The following is a 6,748-nucleotide window of genomic DNA, read 5'->3' on the forward strand; positions in this document are numbered from 1 at the left end:
AATAATATGATGCTATCATAAAATATATGAAAATGAAACAGAATACTGCACTTGCGATTCACTTTCATAGAAAATAATTCGTAAGGATCAATTCCCGGGTAAGAGCGGAAATTGATCCAAAATTGATGCAATTAAATAAATGAAAATGAAAAGAATACTGCAATTGCGAATCCACTTTCATTGCATTCTATTCGTACAAAATAAGAGGCTCGTGCCGAGCGCAATCACGCTCTTGGCAACGAACGCACAGGGCAAAAATATATTGAAAAGAGTACTTACATTCAATTACACACTTTCGCCCAAATACATGACTCGGCGCGAGCGCGCCTGCCCTCTGGCACCGGAGACATAATTCAAGGGTATCAATTTCATGAAAAGAGCGGAAATTGCCGCATCTAGGCGATAGCTCCATTTTGGCTCATAATTAAGTAATGAAAATTAAAACAGTGTACTTACAGTTTCATTTTCATGTCAAACAAACCCTTAGTAGAAAACACAACATAAACAAAGCATACGACGATGAAGCGGGCAGAGAGCGATGACGAACACGTCCTTCACACCCGCGGCCGAAAGCAAAAGTGTTTTGTTTACCTCCCAGTCGCGCGCCAGCAGTTAACTACCGTTCTCCCCTTGTTCGAAGCTTACGACCGTTCCAGCTGCCGCTAGCTACTTCCTATTGTTAAAGGACCGATGGTTTGTATTACGTATCGGAACAAATATCTCTTCTCTCTCTTTGTGAGCCATAGGCCAGTCGACTACATATATAGTATACCACATATATTTATAAGGCTAATGTTGTAAAATAACTTTGAAATTATGTTAAATTTATTTAGGGTGATAGTTTAAGATATATTTGGTGTTTGAACTAAAGTAGGCAGTTATTAGCATTTGTATACATGTAGTAGGTCTTGGGTGGTTAAACTTTTAAAGTAGGCAGTTTTAAGCGAATTTCGAGGGGTGGCCAACATGATGTGGGTATTTGTTTATCACGGGGATGGGGAGGGGGGGTTTCTGCGCACTATCCCTGCAATAATTGAGCCCTACCGTAGATTGTATGAGTTGCATCACTGTTTACATAATTGTTTGTTTGTATAGTGTTTTTACGTTGCATGGAACCAGTGGTTATTAAGCAACGGGACCAATGGCTTTATGTGACTCCCAAACCACATCGAGACTGAACTTCTACCACCAAAAATACGCATTTCTAATACCTCACTGGAATGCCCAAGAATCAAACCTGCGGCCACCGAGGTGGCAAGTCAAGACCATACCGATCACGCCACTGAGGCGCTTTGTTAACATAATAATCAACACGATGGTGCCAGGCAGTGCCCATCACAAACTCGTTCAGGTGCTATAGACTATCCAATCTCTCCATTCTAAAACTATGGTTCTACCTCCCAATCCTCTGCAGGCTGGGGTGGCTTTCAGAGAAATTATCCCTGGAGTTGTCTCTCCTGATGCTGATTGCTTGACATAACCAGATTCAGCAGGAAGTGGTAGGGAGAGTCGATGAGTTGGCTGTTGCTGTGACTCAACCAGCTTCCCAGGGAAATGTGGTTCTGTACTACTGGTAGGAAGGAGATTTCCCTACTCAGAACAATGTTTGCCCTTGCAAGTCTCACTTACCTCATGAAAGAGAAGGCTTTGCCTGATGAGCCCAGGTTGGTAGGCCAGTTCTCCAGCATGGTGGTGCCCATGATGTCTTCAACCCCTTGTGGATAGGTAGCATACGTGTGTTTACATATAGCTTTGTGGTAAAGTCCGGGTAGCATACATATACTATGTTCAAGAATGTGTGCCAAACAGTTTGAACAAATTTTGTGGGTAAAATGTTCCAAGTTCTGTTTATCACCATTGGCAACTCTTCAGATCACCCATACAAGAGTCGAAGTGAACTAAGAGAGTTTCAGGCTTGCTTGAGGCAGTAAAGGGGGTTGTAGTCACAACTTCCAAGGATGCATTGTAAGTATTCTATATTATATATATGTACGTACCCAGAATTAGAAAAAAAACACATTAGAAAAAACACTTATAACTTAGTAAAATTAGCATATTTTCACAACTGTCTTAGGGAAATGAGGCCCACAAGGGGTGGGAAATATTCACTCTCAACTTCCCATGAAAGGTAGAGAAATCTTTTTTAGAATTTTTTATCTTATGCCACACCATGTGCATATGCATACCTTCCTATTTCCATTGATGAGTTTTTTTTTTTTTAATTGGGCATTTTTAAACCATCCTTAAATTTAGCCCGGTTATGGGTGTATGCATTGGCATCTGACTAGCCAAGAGATGGCTTTTCAGCTCCAGGTTCCCTACCTCTGACCTGTTGAGTCATATCTATAGATGTTGGAGATCAGTGACCTCAGGATAGTAAAGCCATCTATGGGTATGTGGTATTTGCTTGTTGAGGGAAGTCTCTGACCTGGAGGATGCCATGGAGTTCTCTGTTCCTGCTACCAGGTTGTTTACTGCCCTCATTATAAGTAGAATCAGCAGGGACCAGGGCAGACAGACCAACTCCCTCAATACTGGGGGATTTTGCTACCTCCTCCAGGTAGAACAACAAGGTTGGGTCTTCTGAAACCTCTAGCTGTGAATTGTTGGCGGGGTGCTTCTCTGATAGGACTCACTGGGGCAATCTCTGATCCCACCTCTTGCTGCTATACCTTGGGGAGTGCCAATCAGAGAGACAGGGACTCGGTGTACTGTCTGTCATGAGATGAACTTTACCTCCTGTCTGACTTGCTCTGGGAGTGGGAGTGTGAAATGGGTCTTTGCTGCTGGAGAGCTGGTGGGGGCTGCTGCAGTGACATTAGCACTGTGAAGACGAGTCATGGCTACTTGTCCTTGATCTACTGCTTCTCCTTGAACTGCTTCGCCATTGATCTGGGAAGATCCACTCCTGCTCGCCCGAATCAGCCCTTGACTGACCTCCTCTTGCTAGTGTCTCTCTCATTCCTATCTGGTCTTGAGGAGAGAGATGAAATTTGGGACAAATTGGAAGGCCCTTTGACCTCCCTGATCTCCATATGGTGGGAGACAATGAAGGGGGCCCTCTGAGGGCTACCTGGCAATCCCTGCTGGAGTAGTTGCCACCTTTAACCCAAAGTTCAGTGCTTTTTTTTATCACATCTTTGGCAAGGGGATCTCCTGCTGATGCTGATGAGATGGAAGGGGCAGACGCTCCTGCAGGGGAGTTGCTGGAGGTGGTGGTTTTGGGGATGGCAGAATAACTGAAGGAAAAGAAGGGCTAAGCATGGCCTCCCTGGAGGAGGAACTTCCCATCTTGCAATGCCTTTTCTCATAAAGATCACTTTTGTGATTGCCACCCCTTACACATTGCACATGGCTTCTCTTGTGCACTGGCATGAAAATAAAGTGAATCTACTGCTATCGAGGACAAAATTGCTACAGGACTTGGCCAAAACAAACGACAGAATTTGGGTTTCGTGTCCTCCATAGTAGCCATGAAACACAAGGAATGGAGCTCTCACACACACAAACATACATAGGTGGTCCATCATGTTGATGTAAAAACACAAACAAATCACAGATAAAGCCTGCCCTTTAGATAAAACTTACTAAAACTTCAAGGAATAAACACACTGGGTTACAGGAGCAGCACTTGATCCTGGAAGGGCAATGACCTGCAGAACACAAAAGGGCATGAACATGACACACATGAGGACAAATCTCAGCAAAAAAGGGAGATGAATGCAGTGATGCGCTTGTGGATACGGTTGAGAACAAGTAAGGCTTGCTCAGGTCAAGGGTGACTCATAGGCCTACTCAATAGGATTATATTTTTCTAATAAAGTCAGTGACTGCCAAAGAGCACCCTACATGAGAAACTCCATTTAAGAAAGTGTAGGCTTGCATTCATTTTAGAACAAACCTACAAAATCAGTAGTCACAACAGAGAATTACAATATGTACTGTATTTCATTTGGTATACACATTCAAAACTGACAATACACTTAGCTGGGATTGTCATTTTATGTGAATTGATATAAGTAAAGACAAATAGTCTAATTTTCTTAGAGTTTATTTTTTGTAACAGTACAGCATTGTTATTACTGCATCATTGATAATACAAATATACTGCATGTGGCAAAATCTTGTGGATTTACATAATCTTACCAATTATTTAGTGGTGATTAAAAGAAAATCTTGAGAAGAGTAGTCAGGGAAAACCTTAATTTAACAAAATATATTTAAGCTGGCCCAGTTTCGGCAGGTATCATTAACTTTTCACAGCTTACAAAATGAATTCAGATAATGGCCATGTCACCAGAGTGCCCTGGACAGAAACAAGTGGTAGCTTTCACTGGTGTTCATATCCTCCATAGTGACACAAGCATCTTTTCCTAGTCTTCCTCAGTGATGCTACCATTTTTACATATTCTTTATGGATAACTACAGTATCTATTGCCAGTGAAATCTTGGAGTGACTTAAGCTACAAACCTTTTGGTACACTCTAGTTTTCATGAAGGCTTGGGGAACAACTTAAGTAGAAGTTACTTTCCTCTTGCTGATTACCCTCGTCTTTGTTTTTTATTCCTGACTTCTAAATAATACAGGATGTATAACTGAATCACAAAAGTTTGGAATGTGATAAATGCATAAATAAAGGTATGAGCCACAAAGGAAAGTGAAACACTGGAGTAGCTGCAAGATCTTTTGACTCAACGTCCTTTGCTTAGGAGACTGACATACATGAGAAACTGAGAGGACAAGGAAGGTTTATATAAGTGACAGATAGGGATTATAAGGAGATTAGTACCTAGAATCCAACACACCTGGAGAATTAGTTACATTCCCAAATGAAAATAAACATGGATACAATTTAAGAGGTTTACAAAAAGATTAAGTCCAACTGCTCAGACACAGGGACAAGACAATTTAAGGACAATACAGGGCGGCAACTGACCACATTCAAACCTTCGGTAAACAAAAACTTATTCACAAAACATATTAAACATACATATACAAAGAAAATATCTATGAGGCAACTAATTTATAATTAAGTCTGTGATTGTATTTTTGAGGTTATTCTTAAACATGTTACAAATTGCCCGAGATAAAAGGCGGGGCAGTCCATACATGGAATTTTATATATTATGTTGTTGCTTTCCTTGGGGACTTTTTTATTAACATTCCTTTTAGTGTGTTATTATAGGAAAAAACGAGGTTGACCTTAAAAGATTTTAACAATGATTGCCTTATTTTATTAAACAGATTTTGAAACCATAAAATCATTGTTAAAATCTTTTAAGGCCAACCTCGTTTTTTCTTATAATAACACAGTAAAAGGAATGTTAATAAAAAAATGACCCCAGGGAAAGCAACAACATAATGTATAAATCTCCATGTATGGATGCCCCTCCTTTTATCTTGGGCAATCTAGCAAAAGTTTAGAAGAATCAAACAGCATAAATATTCTGTCAAAACTGGCCAAACATCTAATGCAATATTAATTCATTTAAGTGAAAACAACCACTGGATAAATTGGATTGGTAGTTCAGTAATTGCAAGATCAAAAGATGTCTTATCACAAAATCTTTTAGAATTTGCCAATATACAACTTACTTCCCATTGTATTTCAATTTTAGTCATGGCCTGTTTTATTTAGACCCTTGTAATTATAACATGTTTAGGAATGACAGACTTAAATACAAATTAGTTGCCTCATATATATTTTCTCTGTATTTGTATGTTTAATATGTTTCGTGAATAAGTTTTTGTTTACCAAAGGTTTGAATGTGATCAGTTGTCACCCTGTATTATCCTTTAATTTTCTTGTCCCTGCATCTGAGCAGTTGGACTTAATCTTTTTGTAAACCTCTTAAATTGTACCCATGGTTATGTTCGTTTGGGAAGGTTACTAATTCTCCAGGTGTGTTGGATTTTAGGTACTAATCTCTTTATACTAATCCCTATATGTCACTTATATGACCGTTTCTTGTCTTCTCAGATTCTCATGTATGTCAGTCAGTCTGCTAAGTAAAGGACGTAAAGTCAAAAGATCTTGTAGCTACTCCAGTGTTTCACTTTCCTTTGTGACTTATACCCTTAATAATACAGGATGAAGAAATTAGCTTAATTTGCCAACATCCAGCACAGTCCAGACTCTGAAAAGGCTTCCAAATCCAGTCTACCTGGATCAGTTTGGAGTACTGGTGTTATGTTGTAATCCTGTGAACTGGTTATTGTCATTAAAATATGAACATACCAGCTATTTTCAAGGGAGAGATAAGATGAGCAACAAGAATCATGTTAGTAATGAAGTTGATGAAAAGGCAATATGTAGAACAGTATTCTTGGAATCACTGCCACTGTCTACTTTCCAAATTTACTTTTAATTTGTCATGGCTTTTAAGCAGTTGTTTTGGAGAGCTTTCTTTTTTGGAAAAGGCAAAGAAATGTTTTTTTTTTCTTTTATTTGCAGAATAATCTTCCTTAGCCCAAGTGGTGCAACAATTTTTTTTCTTGGCCCAAAATTAGGAAAATACTACTTTCCTGAGAAATATCTTTCACTTGATTTCTCGTGACTCATCAAAAGTTGCACTTTACTAAGATTTGATTAGTAGGGCTAATGATTGTTCACTATATGTATATATATGGACATCCTGCTGCATGCTTGACACCATCTTCAGCTTGGTTGTGTAAGCAATCTTTTGTTGGTCTATTCTCACCAGCACAACAAGGCAGTTGTTCATACTTTGGGAGCTTCCTCCCAGT

The sequence above is a fragment of the Macrobrachium nipponense genome, chromosome 14 (assembly GCF_015104395.2).
Source record: "Macrobrachium nipponense isolate FS-2020 chromosome 14, ASM1510439v2, whole genome shotgun sequence".
Lineage (NCBI taxonomy): Eukaryota > Metazoa > Arthropoda > Malacostraca > Decapoda > Palaemonidae > Macrobrachium > Macrobrachium nipponense.